We start from the raw sequence: 17514 nt of genomic DNA, 5'->3' as shown, positions 1-17514 counted from the left end.
TTATGTACCTTGAAGATACACATATATTTATGGTACATATATGTTTAGTTAATCATGGAAAATCTATAATTTCTTACCATTCAATATTTCAGTTTCAATATGCTCTCTTCGATATTCACAGGGTCCATCATCTGGTCATCAGCCGATGCACGGGTGAGCACAAAACACCCGGTTGCTTGGTGACAGAAAAAGACTTACCGAGCCAGCCCCGTTGTTGCTCACCTGATGCTAGCCCCGTTGTTGCTCACCTGATGCCAGCCCCATTGTTGCTCACCTGATGCCAGCCCTTATTGTTTGCTCACCTGATGCTAGCCCCGTTGTTGCTCACCTGATGCCAGCCCCGTTGTTGCTCACCTGATGCTAGCCCCGTTGTTGCTCACCTGATGCTAGCCCCATTGCTGCTCACCTGATGCCAGCCCCGATGTTGCTCACCTGATGCCAGCCCCATTGTTGCTCACCTGATGCCAGCCCCGTTGTTGCTCACCTGATGCCAGCCCCATTGTTTGCTCACCTGATGCCAGCCCCATTGTTGCTCACCTGATGTCAGCCCTTATTGTTTGCTCACCTGATGCTAGCCCCGTTGTTGCTCACCTGATGCTAGCCCCGTTGTTGCTCACCTGATGCCAGCCCTGTTGTTGCTCACCTGATGCTAGCCCCGTTGTTGCTCACCTGATGCCAGCCCCGTTGTTGCTCAACTGATGCCAGCCCCATTGTTTGCTCACCTGATGCCAGCCCCATTGTTTGCTCACCGGATGCCAGCCCCATTGTTGGTCACCTGATGCCAGTCCCATTGTTTTCTCATCTGATGCCAGCCCCATCGCTGCTCACCTGATGCCAGTCCCATTGATTGCTCACCTGATGCCAGTCCCAATGTTTGCTCATCTGATGCCAGCCCCATTGTTTGCTCACCTGATGCCAGACCCATTGTTGCTCACCTGATGCCAGCCCCATTGTTTGCTCACCTGATGCCAGCCCCATTGTTTGCTCACCTGATGCCAGCCCCATTGTTGCTCACCTGATGCCAGCCCCATTGTTGCTCACCTGATGCCAGCCCCATTGTTGCTCACCTGATGCCAGCCCCATTGTTGCTCACCTGATGCCAACCTCATTGTTTGCTCACCTGATGCCAGCCCCATTGTTGCTCAGCTGATGCCAGCCCCATTGTTGCTCACCTGATGTCACTCTTCTTTCCTAGCCCAATACTTTCTTGTAGATCCCAGATGCCCTGGGTCTTTCTTGTTTACCTGAGGTGACATGTGCCGCCCCTTTTAAATATCCTCTTTGATAATTTTACTTTTTTTTTTGTTGGTAACGACAAATTACAAAGACCTTCATTACAAGAGGCCTGTGAGCTCCAATATAGGTGGTTACCGGTTTGTCAGAATTATGAGATCCACGGGAACACTGGATATCTCTTTTCTTTCATAACAGAGATTTCGGCTGCTGAAAACAGTCGAAATCTGTGGCTGAAAGTGCGGGGTAAAATGAGGAATTAATGTGGGATTGAGTGGGAACCAGGCCTTTTCAACTGTGTCCAGAGTTGTAGGAACCTAACCAGTGTCACTTCAACTTGACTTACTGCCAACCCTGAGGTAGTACAGTTCAGCGTTACATGCACACCCTCTTACTGGAACAAAAGTCTGCAAGTGTGTCTATGTCCTGGACTATTAATTGCTGAGTTTTCCCAAAATTTGACATTGCATTATGTCAGCTGAGAAGGTGGCACCCACAGATTGCAATGTAAGAGAATGCGTTTTTCCTGAAGTAGCAGGAAGATTGTCTCACCACTGTCATGGCAACCATGCCTTTAGCTCTGAACATCATGGATGGGGGACTCTAAAGGGAAACCTGAAGGAAGCACCTTCAGACAGAGCAGCATCTTGTCAGTACTGAAGAGTTCATGTTGTTCCCAGGACACCCATGCATTTTTAGCCCCCAGGACCTTTGGGAGAGAGAACCAGTCCTTCACCAGATCATGGCGGCTCTTGTTGCAGAGAGGTACTATCTTATAAGGGTCATAGGGCCATATGCATGAACACATTTTCCCATAGACACAGAAAGGGCAAAACCCTTTAATGCATCTGGCCCATAGACTTTTCTGGAGCTTGAAGAGAGGACTCTAGAAGGTCAGAGTTCTCTGAGATTGTACGTAGGGGAAGACGTTCACACGTTGGAGTGACATTTAGTGGAAAGGAGGGGTCCATGGTTGGAAATGTAGGTACGGGGTAGGGTTATTGGGTTTAAAATGGAGAGGTACGTGACTCAAGGACTGAAATCCTCCTGGTGATTGACGGCTGTCACACGTTTGCGTCACAGAGCGTGAGTGTTGGGAAGGCTGCCAGACTGCCATTGAACCATCTTGATATGTTACTGGTGACACGCACATGATAATTCTGTCAGACAATATTTTGGCTATGATAATCTGGTATGATACCCCGGCGGGCAGTTTACAGCGGGAGAGGACATCTAATACTCACGATGACCAATCACATTGACAGAGGAGCGCAGTTTCCAAATTGTTTACATCGCTTACGCCGGCAGCCATTGCTTATAACTATATTGACAACACCGGAACCATGGGCTCGGTTGTTTTTGCTCGTAGTCAATGTAGAAGATGTAATAGTGAGCAATCCTCTGACTCCATCCTGGCACAATGCACCTTGCCTGTTCATCCTGCTTGTTCATTCATCCATCTGATCATGTGGGAGGACTTATTGTGTTACCTAGGGTGATTTGTTTACCCGGACTCATCGGTGTGTTATTGGAGCCTTGGTAACTCTGTAGTCTTTACTTGTATATAGTATTGTTAAATCTGGTATGATCCAGTGTGGATCATATGTATTATATTTGATATATTTTAACTTGCGCTTTTATGGTTTCAATACACGAAATCGAATAAAGATTGAATTGAATTGAGTAATCATCAATGGCTTGTTTTCCCAGGTGATGAACACTTTTTAAAGGCACTAGAAAGTCATATTCACCTTTGCCGAGTCAACGCAGAAGGTATTTAAAACACCCAGTCCTATTTTGCATGGAAATCAGAGCCAAATTTGCATCCAGCTATTAAAGATTGATATGCCGGCAGCCCCAGCGTTATGAAGATATCATAGTAATGAGATCTTTGATGCTCCTTGCGCTTTGTAAGGTCAGTCCTGTATTTCATTTACTGCTGGAGCCTTTCTTCTGCATTATTTACCGCCCTCATCAAATCCAACGCATGCCAAAAAATTCATTTATAAAACAAAGTTTGTTTTCAGTGACTTTCTCAAGAGTATGATGTAGCTCAACTCAGTCATGTGCCTCTCATCGTTATCCACCAATTGGGATGTGGCATTTGCCAGAATTCCATATCTCATTTACATTTTTAGTCAGATCTGAGGATGACTTTTGTTCTCAGACTGCTTTGCAGGAAGATTATACAGAATTTTGCATTTGGCCTATTAGCGCCTTTACCAAATAATCGTGTAAACTTTTCTGCCACGTTGATTGTTGAGGTGAAGTTGTCAGGTACCCCAGGGTGAAAGATGATTATTTGATTGTCGTGAAATGGTGGTCAATCATTTCGAAACAAAGATGAGAGATTCTTTTCGTTTCTATACATTTCTGCTATTTCTCCATACAGACACATAATCAGATATAGACTGATGGAGTTCACACTAGGTGGAAAGATGAGGGGAAGTGAAATAATTGCTAATACCACAATTTTTGTCTCTTTTTTAAAAAGGATTCTACCTTTTTTCATCACTGCAAAAAGAATAGGACAATACTAAGTTCCAAGATAGGACAACCCTAATAGAGCTGTGTATAAAACAAAACTGCAATATTAAGTCATTTGAGGAGCTTTTTTAGGTCTGCAGAAAGGCAGCTGTGGATTTCGGGAATACTGTATGTCATCAATTATTCATAAACTACATCTAGATGCACAGAGAGAGTGTGCTTTATGGTACCATCCCTAGCCTCTTGTTTTTATGTGCTTTTCAAGGATTTCCATTGCTTGGATGGGCTGTCCTCCAAGGTCGTGACATTTCGTGGATGGTTAAATTGTTCTATTTGTGCTCCCTTTAGGTTTTGGTGCTGTGGCATCAAGTAAACCTTTTGTTAGACTAGAGCCAGTTTGTTCTCTTTGATGTGTTTACTTTCCTCACACATACACATTTTTAATTTTTGTAAATTTTTTTATTTAAAACTTTTTATTAAAATATAAAAAAATGAATTTATTGCTGGTTTATGTTTTGTTTCTTTAGTAAGTGTGTGCTATTTGGATTCCTTAGCCTCTTATAAAGTCACAGCGTCATTCCCTAATTGTCCTTGTACATTCATTTGTTTTACTTTGTTGTCATAACATGTAATCGGGTTTACATTTTTTTTGTTCACAAAGTAAAGACTTACATGAGCATAGACTGTCTTAAAGACGGAACAAAAATAATGGCCCTTTGTCAAAAGTGTCCACTAGATAACATGTTGCTGTGCGGGCATTTTACATTCAATGGCTACAAACAACGTTCATCTTCGAACTCCTTTTCATAACAATCTTCTTTGACGGTGCAGTCCAACTACTCTAGTATAATCTGTTCAGTAGAGGGCCCTGCTTTAGACTTTCATATTGTTGTAGCCCAAAATATTACTTCATTTTGGGATTTTCTTTCTAACTCAGCTGGGGCAACACACACAGGGTCCCCAACTATTACCAAACACCACTGCTAACTAAAAAGCCAAATCTATTGTTTTTGACAATGCATGTTTTGATTATCTGTGAGGCCAATTAGCACACATTGAAAGGAGACATCGGTCCTTGTGCCGTAAAAGAAAAGTGCTGCAAACAAATGATGGAATGTTGAACAAATCAAACATTCACCCCCAGTCACAGATCTGATTTGAATCCATCGTTTTTTTGCTCACTTCGCCACCCCAGTTTGAACCCGGCCATATGCAAATAAGTCTTGACCCTGCTCCTCATGGGAACAGTCCAGCCCGAACTGCCAGGTCAGGCCCTCACTGGACCGGAAACAAGCATCCTAGGACCGGTTTCGGGGTATCACCCCTCATCAGCCAGGATAGCTTGAATCCAGTGGCATGGAGAGCACGGGACCCACGTCTGGGCAAACCTGGCGCACTTAGGACCAGAAAGCAAAAGACACTCAAATGATAGACGCAGGGCCGTTTCTGCCATTAGGCAAGACTAGGCAGCCGCCTAGGGCGGCAAAAGGGGGGGGGGAGGGCGGCAAAAAGCAGGAGTTTGGGATTGCCTTTCACTTACTTGCAACAGTTTAGGGATGCAGAGGAGAAAGTTAAACGCAGTCAGTCTTGTCACCCGTGACCCCAAAGATGTTTCAAAAGTAAAGGGAGAGCAACAATCTTGTGTCTGGTTCTTTAGCCTGTTAAAAGAAAAAGTTCAGCAGGTGTAAACTGCTTCCGGTTTACAGATACAAGACTTCACCATGCTCACTGCCAGATCGCTTTCCTTCTGCGCGCCTTCCTAGAACAATGTTCGACACTCCCATTGAAAACTTTCACCAAATTGGCACTCTGCCACAGCCTGTTTTGCTCCATTCCAACATATCTAAGGACCAGCCCAAAAACAAATGCACTCTGTAGAACTCTACCCCTTTTATACCTTTCAGCACCAACAAAATACTGCTTTTGTTTTTTGTGACAAATTGTGTCCATACCTAGTTCATTTGAAGCAGACTGTGCATTTGTAATTTATCCAATTACATTTCTACTTCCTTTAACACGTGCCAGTCTACTAGTGGATAAAGTTTTACATTTCCCTTTGAATTTCTTAACTCGACATCCAGAAAGGTGGATGTTTTGCACTTAGACCACTAGATGAAATCTGGAGTGGCTTCTGGTGAACCATAGGGCCTATTTCTTGTCTTGCTAGCCAGGTCTAAAGTGTTCATTGGCTATCATATATCCATGGGCATATATAATCAGATGGCCATGCTATTCTGTCAAATTGCAGCCTCAATGTCCAGTTTCTGTATCAATACCAGCCACAGCACCACATGAAAAGGCAAAACCATGTACGAAAGGCACAGCGATCAGGAACAGCATCGATGGTAGGAGTGCAGGTTTCAATCATATTCAATTCATAGACTTCTGCTATAAGGGCTCAGGGAGATTCTCCACTGGGAAAATGTTGAATGATATGGGGTCAAATTTTACACTGATTGGCTCAATAGCCATTGGTGTGCCAAGCCAGTGCAGCCTGACGCTCCCCAGGGGTGTACCCCATTTATTCAAAATGTGCAGTGGATACACTGTGTTTGTCCATTGGGGTATGTAACTGTTACCACAGATTTTTTACAACGCAGGTCATTTTACAACGGAAACCTTTACAACGCAATACACTACAACGCAGATACTATTACAACGCATACCATTACAACGTAAGTATAATTATAGGTAAGTTTATCTTTTTTTAAAAACATTTATTAGTGGTATTTTGTTATGGGGTACAGGGGTATTTTTAGGTTTTAGGGCTGGGTTTGGGTTTCGGGGTACAGGGGTATTTTTAGGTTTTAGGGCTGGGTTTGGGTTTTGGGGTACAGGGGTATTTTTAGGTTTTAGGGCTGGGTTTTGGGTACAGGGGTATTTTTAATATATATTTAAAAATAATAAAATTAAAATTAATTTTATTAATAACATTGTTTAATAATTAAATAATAAATAATTAAATTAAATAATACAAAAATAATTATTCACATTATATATTAATAATATATACTTACCTATACTTACGTTGTAATGGTATGCGTTGTAGTAGTATCGGCGTTGTAGTATATTGCGTTGTAAAGGTTTCCGTTGTAAAATGACCTGTGTTGTAAAAAATCCGTGGTAATGGTATGCGTGCTAAAAGTACGCGTGGTAACATCATATATCCGTCAATTGGTGCACCCAATATGAATTGGGTGTATTCCCTTATGTTAACAATTACATCTAGTATGCAAGTGCCATAATTGTGCCAATAATTACTTTACATATGCCATTGCCAGAAATGTGTAATTTCTACTCACAAACACACGTGCTCACATGTTCACACAGACACACATTCTCTCTCTCTCTCTCTCTCTCTCTCACACTCACACACACACACACACAGGCACACACACACATGCACTCACTGTCTCTCTCACACATAGACAGTTTTTCCCCAACTTTTCTGGCTTCAGCTGCCAGCATCAATCCACTACTGCTCCTCAGCTGCTGTTGCATGGACCCTCAGGCAGCATGCAGTTACTACCAGGCTCTGGCTCTGAGGCAGGTAACTGAAAGCTGACATCAGTCTGTCTTCACTGTGCAGAGTTCAGTTTTTCACTTCTAGATTTTTCTCCGTACCCTCTCACATCATGTCACTGGATCGAGTGAGGTCAGTGAGGCTTCTGAGCTCACCCTTTGAGATGGAAGATGATGACATGACAGCCTGGTATAGGGATGGGCTAGTCACCAAGGCCAGTCTACTCTGCAGCAAAAACAAGCAGAGGTGCCACTGTAACTGGCAGTTGAAGTTCTCAAAGAGTGCTAAACGATTTTGTTTGAAGAGAAAGAATGAAAGTGTATAGAGAGTGAAAAACTGAAGAGGCCTGGATGACAGGGGGACAGAGTGATGGTTGTAAAAGGGAGGGGGACAGAGTGATGGTTGTAAAAGGGAGAGGGCGGCATTTTTCAATTCTCGCCTAGGGCGGCAAAACACCTAGAAACGGCCCTGGATAGACGGAATTGAAACAAATCAAACATTCAACCCTAGTCAAGACAACTGGGTTGAACGCATCGTTTTTTGTCACCCTGCTCCATCATTTGTTGCTGCAGCATAAAAGAAAAGTGGGCACTTAAAGCGAAATCCATAAGTTTGAAGTGAGCGCTGGAGTCTATAGATCAATATTAGTAATAGATGAAAGACTGGAGCTGCAGTCAGTAAAATGCTGGCTGAAAACCTGCCCAGAAAAACATCCATCCCTCCTCTTTAGGTGAAGTAGGAGATACAAGAGGCGCCAGACCGGATATGACGTACACAGCCTAGCGTAACATGGAAATATCTCGAGAGAGCTTTTCAGCTTCAAGGAAGGTTTGTGACTCACAAGATGTTCCTGGCCGTTGGACCACGCCAGTGCCAACTTCGGCGGGCACACATTGCTCTGGCGTGATAGCTATTAAACAGCTGCCTTGTTCAGCCCCTGATATGTGTCATTTCTTGGCTCTGATCTGCGCCCTGAAGCCCGGGGACAAGCCCGGCTCGTCGGCTTGTAAATTGTGTGAGCTGTCAGGCTGCCCGGTGAACTCTGAGCTAATGAGGCGAGGACTGCAGAGTGGTCAGCTCAGGAAGATAGCAGACAGGACAGTTAAACAATTTTATTAGACAAAAGTGGATTTCTGAGGCATGGAGCATCGCTAATTATCTCCAAATTTCAAGGAAAGGTCTTTGCACTCCCCCAGTAGCGTAGCAAGGATGCAATGGGTCCTGTGCAAGCAAGGAAATGGCACATTAGACTGGTGTTAGGATAGCAAAAAACAGCACAGTCAGAGTTCCAAGGGACCCTCGGGGCTCTGGGCCCCGGTGCCACTGCACCTGCTGTACCAATGGTAGCCACGCCCCTGACTCCTTCAGCGCACCACACTTCCAGTGGCCATGGCTGGGAAAGCCACTTCGGCCAAGTGTAATATATTCATTTTTAAGTTTTGTCAACTATTTCTCATAAATAGCACCTGCTAAGGTTAGTCGCGAAACGTGCCTCGCCAAAACAGGGATAACCTGCGCAGTGGCGTAGCTAGACCTTTGGCCGCCCATTGCAGTCCTTGCGTTTGCCACCCCGTGATGGGCACAGGTAAGAGTCGTGGGAGGGGGGGATGCTGTCCTTCCCTGCATTTGCCGCCCCATGGCGGCCGCAGGTAAGTAAGAGAGGGGGGAGTCCGCCGTCCCCAAAACGTGTGCCCCACTGAACATTCGCATGTTACAAGAAGCACTTACGGGGGTAGTCATTAATAAAACACACTATTTCCCTAAACTATGTATGCTGATTTTACACTTTGCACATAATGCACGTTTAGCAATAAGAAATTAGACTAATTTAAAATTTGAAATCTTTTTCTCAAAATTAAAATATTTGCTCTTGACCTGTCTTCCTTTTCTATAGCACCCCTAGTGAAAAAAAGCGGTGTTGCACTTTTCCACACTGTGCTGCACATGCGCATGCCGCTCATACATGCAGAAATATCACTTGGAAATGCATTGGCAAATGTTTGCGACAGCTCAACCAACTGAGTGTTCTTCATCCATGCATTGAATCTCCCTGGCCACTCCTCTGACGCGCTGTTGGGAAACCGCCCAAGTGCAATTTAGTTTACAAATTACAAGGGCAAAATATATGCAGAAGCGAATTCTTCATCAGCCCCTTCCTGCAACACCTTCTGGCCTGGAGCCACTGTAATTATATAATACTTTAGCCATAGCTTTTTACGCATAATAAGAATTAAACTATCAAAATTGCTAAATAATCAGCTGCAGCTCTTCCGCTAAGGTGGAGGAGCGCGGCTCCACTGAACGTAAGAGGAAAAATAAAATTAAAATAAAGCAACAATAATAACGTTACGTTATTATAATTACATTTATCTGTAAGGAGCCCGAGCCAGGTTAGGGCAGGGCGGGGCCTGGCTGTGCCACAGAGAGAGCTTGGGAGGAGTGGTATGATGGGTACTTAAGTGCACATGGCGGTTTGGCCGGCCATCTTGGGCCGGCCAAACTGTCATGCGCACTTACCATGTTCTCCACCAGCTGCATTGCATAGTGGAGTGGGTGGAGTACATGCACAGGCTCCCAGTCCCTGTCTGAGTGCCAAATAACAGCGCTCACACCAATCAACACGCTGCTGTCATGCTGCTGATAGCAGTGCTGTGATTGGCTAGTGGAGTCTGGAAGCCTGTGTGCTTCTTTGTTGCTGAGAGAAAAGGATGGAGGGGAGGCGGCAGCCCTTCAGGTAAGTGGAATTTTATTAATATTTTTTTTTATAAATCAAGTCCGCCCTACCACTACATTTCCAAAGGAACCGCCACTGTAAATAATTCTGTGAAAGATTGTACTGCATTATGATGCATCATTTGCCATTTCTTGCTCCAAAATGTAAAAATCCAGCTGCATTAAAATGGACCCCCACTAATGCATAATTCGAGTGGCCCTGGCTGTAATCTATAAACCTGACTATAATTTAGCACCTCTCCTCCACACTGGTCAAAGTAAACAAGCATTGGAAAGGCCAGTAGGACTGGGCTTTTGCATTAACTCATGCAGGCTTATTACATCTGAGCGAGACACACAGGAGAAAGGCATTGTTGCAAAGTAGTCCCTTATGCAGTTCAGGGCACGCACTCTACTGGAGGTGGATAGATACAACCAACTAGCCAATAGAATTTGGTGAGAGATGAATACTCCTCTGGACTGAGGCAACATGTGATTGACAAAGTCTCACACCAATTGCTGAAAGTGAAAGAAGACAGTCATTGAAAGGGGTGGAATCAAATCCCTCTCTAGGTACATTGTTAGCAGCATTGTATTTACTCGGTAAAATTTGCATATTGATTCAGGTCCCAAATGAGGAGTTGAAGCTTTCCCTGGTGGACAAATTTATGCTACTGCCTTCCTTGTGCACAGGTGGTAGAGTGTGGGTATTTAATGTGGCCTGTGTTGGGAGAGTGAGCAGCCATCACAACGCGGGCATTACCACGCGCTGCCATTACGACGCTGCTTTTACAACACAAGTCGTTTCAACCACTTGCGCTGGAGGGCGCTGTTGGAAAAGGAATAGTTTAATTTTCTATTCCAACACCTTCCCTACTGTAACGTGGGCTGGAGTTGGAATAGAAAATTAAACTATTCCACTATCCAGCGCTTACAGCGCAAGTCGTTGTAACGGCTTGCGTTGTAAAAACAGCGTTGTAATTGCACGCAGGGTAAAAGCCCGCATTGTAATGTCATACAACCGTTGGGAGAGTTGTTGTGTTAAGTGTGAAAGCTTAAGAGGTTGTTTGATTCTTGTCACTGTGAACTTGTAGCAAAGTTTATCAATGATTGGAATTTGACAGTGGACAACAGCCGTATCCAATCGAGGCTAATACCCTCTTAGCTCGCTCCCGGAACCAGCACCCATGTCATTCTGGAAACATGGAAATGGGAATGATGAGACGAAGATAGTAAGGTCCTGGTTATAAGTTTAGATGTTAGTTATTGCACCTGATAAATATCGATACCCCGGGGTACGCTATTTATTGAGTGTGATAAATAACGCCTATTATGAGTTGGTGGGACGCAACAAGCACATTTTGGAGTTTTGCGCAGCAAAAACCTCCTGCTATGGTAAATACAATATGATTTTTCCCCGTTAAATGTCAGCATATGTGACTTGACAATATTTAACGACATTCATTGCATCCGATAATTATCCGTTGCGTTAAATACCTACCAACTCAGAATATTGACCTGTGGGAAAACAGAGGTATACGCACGAGTCGGAATACACCGTCCACCTTGTAATAAGCTCCTTAGTGGATCCAAGGGGTCTTTAGAGAGTGTAGGGCACAAGTGTGTACTCCAGGTGGATCTGCTGAGGCGAAGACCTTGAACGTGAATCTTGGTTGGTGCAGTCTGAGTGAATTGTCCCCATAAGGTCTCAACGTTTCCATACTCTGAGGGTAAGTAGTGCTTAGTTTGCAGCAGTGGTTGATGGGCTCTGACAGTCACTTTCAGAGGACTGGGACTTATTTCTCATCTTCAGAGTTGATCCAGAGCGAGAGAAAAAAAGACGGAAAAAAGAAGTAGGAAGAGAAAGGTTGAAAAACAGAGCCCTAGGAAGGAAGTGGCGATGAAAAAGAACCTATAAGAATAAAATGAAGAGACGGGAAGAGTGAGGTGGTGAAAGAAAGTGGCATAAGGTGGAATCAAGACCAGATATCTTTCATATAAGGTTTTTATAGGTTAGAGTGAGGGTTATTTTCAGAGAGGTGAAAGGGAATTGTATGGGATAAGTTAGGGTTAGTTTAATAATTTCAGCATCATGGCCTTCTTGAGTTGGGTTCTTCATTATGATTAGCCAAAAACAAAACAAAAAAATTATGCTTATGGCTAGGCTCCAGGGGAAAGATGTATTTGAGCTGCATCTAGGACACCCCAACAGGAGAGAGGCCTAATCTGCTCACCCTCCAGGCCCAAGTGACACTCAGAGCCACCATTCTGCAGTCACAACTCACAATATTCCAAGTATGTATTAACAGTCCAGCAGGCGCAGGGGACATCTATAACACAGGTCATAGATATAACACATGTTATGGTGTTCCTCTTTATCGTAGCTTGCTTCATTTTTGGATAGATTGGCCTAATTCAAATAAGCGCCCGAGCCAGCTAGAATGAGGTAACATTACTGTAAATCCCTGTTCTACCTTTTAGAAATCACTTTTTATTTCCTACGTGATTAAAAACCCTTGATCGTCCTTAATTGACTTTCTCAAGCTGTAACATTTGTGCTTTTTTTTGCAAACACTTTCCTATCTTTTAAAATCCAATTACAGTTTTGAGCTGCATTCATTTACCTGATCTGTTTTCTAATAAGACCCTTCATGGTGGTGTAATTTCCTTTGCAAACAGGGGCCTACGAACCTGTTTGGAATTACCACATTTCCTAGATCTGTTTTATTTCCTTATTGCCAGTGTACTTTAATTACAACATTCCTTACTCGGTGGTAAATTAACCTCCACAAATGTTAATTTTCCTAAAGGTTAGCGAAAGTGAAGAATATGAAGTGATGTAGGTATGTGATTTTAAAGAGGAGAAACTATGAACCATTGATGTTGCAATGAGCCATTCCTAATTCATAGTGCTCACTGCTCCCACCTACCCTTTATTAGAATTTCAAAATAAAAGGCTATTATTAAAATAATAAATTAATAAAATTAAATGAGTCCAGACATACTAGGACTTGTTTGTACTATTTACCAAGTGGTGAAGCACTATGCTGAGGAGGAATAAAAGGAGTTGAGTTAAACACCCTGGACAGAATGCAGACCCTTCTGCCAAGTTTATTCCACAAAGTGAATGAACAGTCAAACACTGAATTTAAGGTGTTTAGACTCAACAACATCACCATACTCAATGCTTATTTTGTGCAAGGCAGAAATTTTGAAACATGTCAGGCAACCATGTGATTGGTGTCTTCCTCTGACATGGGGAATGACATGTTTCGGCCCGCAAGCAAAAAAGGAGATTTGTCTTATACTCACAAACTGTGTGATTTAGCCCCATGGAAATCTAGGTTTTTTTCCCCACGTCCTTGCCTTAGTGCTAGAGAAGCATACAAGAGGCAGATCTGTTTGGTGCCCCTGATACTTGTGATAGAAGATGGGGCCTAGCTTCTCAGTGAGCGCGTAGAGTTGATCAACAGCCACCAGCTCAGTTTACAACAATGTAGTCTACCCCTACATTGCTGCTGTGTTACCAATGAGGACTGCCATGCAATCCGCTGTGGTATAACCAATCGGATTACTTCTATTTTAAAAAGAAGCATGCCTTTGGGGCAGATTTATCAAATGTCACACATCTCAGCACTGCAAGACACTTTGCTGCGCTGCCTGAGAGGGAGAGGCCAGGAATGCTCCATATTTAACATTATATGGTGTGTTCCTGTCCTTTCCTTCAGCCGACACACTATGTGCCTCCTAGTGCCAAAGCAGGCACCCTTGCTCTACGGTGCAAGGGTGCCAGCGTTGCAGGCATTGTGGTTATGCAGGAAGGGGCACCTTCCGGAAGGGGCACCTTCCTGCACAAAAACAACCCTTTGAGGCTTTTTATCTTTTTATGTGTGCTGCGGGATTCAGAACACATAGAAAGAGAAAAAAAAGAGAAAAAAAGAAAGATCTTTCGCCTGGATGTGCCTCCCCTGGAAAGACACAACATTTTGACGCATTCCCAGGATCACCCGTATTGGTATATCTGGGAATGTGCCAAAATCCATAGGCGGATGCATGGGAAGACCCGCTCTCCACCCACGGAACACCTCCCCACGACAGAACCTCACAATGCAGCGACTTGCTCTGCCTTGGAGCAAGGGAGAATGGGTTTGGATATGTGCAAGGAAGTAATGGCGCTCTGCGTGTTCCTTTGGTTCTGGTAGTTGCTATGACAGTGCAAGGTCCGGTGCAAACAGGTCAGGGGAACAAACCCAACAGAAAACCAGCCCCTGCGAAGGTAAGGAGATGCCACTCCTGTACCGTATAACATGAACAAAATCCTGTGCACACAAAAGATTCGAGTTGTCTCCAGGTGGAGACTTAAATTTGAGCAATGCTAACGAAAAGATACACACGATTCGTTTGGTGAAAATGTGGTATTTAATTGTGGAATGAATGTTCAGTACATCCAAGTAGCAAGTAGTAGACAAAATTAGATGAAGCCGACACGTGTTTCGTCACAGCGTGAAGCGGCTGTGGCTCATCAGGGCTCAAGTGCACAGTGTGCGAAAGGAGGGGTCAATGGCGTGCGCGGTAATCGCAAGCGCCTCGTGGGTACAAAAGGAGATGGGTAGACCTCCAACTTAGATATCTGAAGCGGGTCGCACGGGTTCGTGCAGGCATTACCATCGGCATCTGCCTTGCGCTACTACAGATTTACTAAGCCACGCAAGGACATGAATTCTAGGCTTTGCGTTGCCACGCATTCCCTTGCATGGCGCGAGGGCGGCAAAAAAACTTTTGATAAATATGGCCCTTAGAGTTTGTTAACTTTTGGTAATTGGTAGTTTGTGGCTTTAATAAACCATTGGTAAGTAACACGCATCATTCTCAAGGTTCCATTGAAGGCAATGCCACCTCTCTGCTCGTATGATTTTCGGGCAGGGATAACGGCTCTAAAGCCAAATTGCATGCACTTTATTAAAACTGAGAAGAGGGGCTTCTCAATTCAAAATATACCCTCAAATAAAAGACCCAATTGAGTCACTTACTGCAGGAGCCTATTGAAACTGAGAGGCTTAGAGCCCTACACGTCATGCATCTTAAGCACTCAGACATTAGCAGGGTGAGCTGCTGTTGTCTAGGAAACACATTCAGCAACTAGAGAAGAGGAGGTAGGAGGGATAAAAATTTCCTCAATCCATTGTATCTTTTAAAACTCTTTTTCTTCTGATATCCAAATGTCTTCTTCAACAAGAGTTACGTTTCCTAAACAGCATTGGCTAGTCGTAGGATCTTTTCTTGATTTCCTTTGTTACAACAGTTGGCGACCAACAATCTCCTGGACCTTTACCGTCAAACCCTAACCATGACTTACAGGTCCCGTTTCAGGGTAGCAATGGTGTTGCCTGGCTATCATAGATCCAGAGTGGCATGGATTCATTCTATTTATAAAGGATGCATCTAAACACCTATTTTATTATCCTTGTGGGATGTTAGGGTGCATAACACACATGTTAGTTATATCCTTTCCTCTGACCATGTACAACGTTCCGCTGCCTTTTGGCGGGCTGTTTTGAAGTTTGTGAACTTTCCATAACTTTACCTATAGTAACTGTCTGGGGTGGCAGAGTGGGTGAAAAAGATGGGTTGGAATGCTACCCAGAGTGATTGCCAGTGGCTAGACTATTTGCAAGTATGCCTCCCATCATCTTTTGTGTGATTGGTGAGAAAATGGCAGCTGTACGATAGAGGCACGCATGGCTTAACCCTGTGTGCCTCTACAACGCAGCCCGAACCACGAATGCGACTTAACCACGCATTCCTTTACCACACATTCCTTTACCACGCAATTTCATGGTAAAGGCATAAATGGTAAGGGTGTATGAGTGGCTAAGTTTGCCGCAACTCTGACCCACTTGACCCCCTCCCTAAGTCCTAAATTACAAACTCCACAACCTGCCCCCCACCAAAAGCCCTAAATTACATACCCCTACTTGCCCCACCACCCAAATCCCTAAATTACATACCACCTACCCTAAACCCTAAATTACCAACCTCCTACCTGCCCTCCCTGCCCTAAGCCCTAAATTACAAACCCCCTACCTGCCCACCCCAACCTGATCCCTAAAACGCCCCATTCCTTAAATACTTCCCCAAACCCCTTCATCCTGAACCTCAGCCCTAGAAACTTGCCCCAACCTTAAAAATACCCTGAGACCCTACCCATCTCTGAGCCCTAAAAACTTGCCACTGACCCCCCCCGAAAGCGATCCCCAGACCAGAGCCCTAAAACTTGTCACCAATCTCCCCCCTCCCCCCAAAGCGACCCCCAGACGCGAGCCCTAAATCTTGTCACCGATCTCCCCCCTCCCCCCAAAGCGACCCCCAGACCCGGCCCCGCCCCCAGCTCCACTTACCTGGCCTTGTCTGCTTCCCCTTCTGATGCTCCTGTTCTTGTTTCGAGTCGCCGCCCATCCCGAACACTAGAGCGCATTTGCCTCACCCACACATATGCGTGGTTTCGGTAAATGCTTTGTTCGGGCAAGCATGGTTACGCTTGAGGGCTTCCGGGTTGTGTGACACTGGTCCCGTAGTTCAAATGTTTCCTAAAAATGGAACCAGGCATGAGGACAGTTACTGTTTTTAAAGCTCAATTCGACTGACATTTGTAATCAGAGTGTGATTGCCATCTTTGAAAGACAGACTTTTGTGGTCCAAAGGAGTTGCCATAATCACTGTGAATATAACCAGTAAATTGCATTATAGATATTAATCCTTAATGGTCTGCCCCAGTTGTGCAGGTTTAATTAGAGGAATAGGCTACTGATAAAATGTTTAACACTAAATACCTTTGTGAATTTTCAACTATTGACAATTTTCTTAAGGTGTGGGATATTGGAAGTGAGATCCGGACGTCAGTGGAACGGAGATCTAGGTTCCAGGCGGCGAGTCGTCTTGTGACAAATAGAACAGGACGTGAAGATTTTGCCACACTGAAAGTCCATGTGGCGCGCTTACTTTTATAACGGAATTATATCCAGGCAAATTGCAGGAGTACTGGCTGCGGGTAAAACCGTGAGTTAACCAAGGACAGAATTATATCTTGGTCTTTTTTATCTGTCCTAACGGAGTGGGCACGCCTTAGTGAGCGTGGACCCCCGGAGGACGGTCTTTTGATTGTTATTTTGGTCCTGAAGAAAGCTGAGCTAAATAAGCAGTACTAATAAGTGTATGCAAAGGTTTGCAGATACATCCCCTGTATGAGGCACTCCTTAAATGTTCATCGAAATGACTCCTAAGTTTTGCGATGCAGTTTAGGTTTATTCATCAATTTTAAATCATTGGAATGACTCGGATCATCACACCGGAGAGCCGCACGGCTTCACGCCATGAAGTAAGTCTTACCAATGCACGCAGCTTCCCACTCGGGAACCGCTAATCTCTAACCCGTTCACCGTCCTTTACATCACGCCATCACTTTATTGTTATTAACTCATCAGTCCACCGCTCACTAGATTGACAACCCGTGCACATCCTTTGCCCCAGCATGCCATAACCCAATCCGTTACCCCGGTACA

The 17514-nt window shown here is 44.3% G+C and overlaps 1 protein-coding gene across 2 annotated transcripts in view; it reads left to right on the top strand.

Annotated features, from left to right (window-relative positions):
• CTXN1 (cortexin 1) overlaps nt 1-17514 on the top strand; it is a 137864-nt gene that overhangs the window by 11341 nt on the left and 109009 nt on the right. The gene's annotated exons all lie outside the window — the stretch shown is intronic.

This window comes from Lissotriton vulgaris, chromosome 12 (assembly GCF_964263255.1).
Source record: "Lissotriton vulgaris chromosome 12, aLisVul1.2, whole genome shotgun sequence".
Classification (NCBI taxonomy): domain Eukaryota; kingdom Metazoa; phylum Chordata; class Amphibia; order Caudata; family Salamandridae; genus Lissotriton; species Lissotriton vulgaris.
Note: the sequence above shows the minus strand (reverse complement) of the source record. Positions and strands in the feature narration are given on the sequence as shown.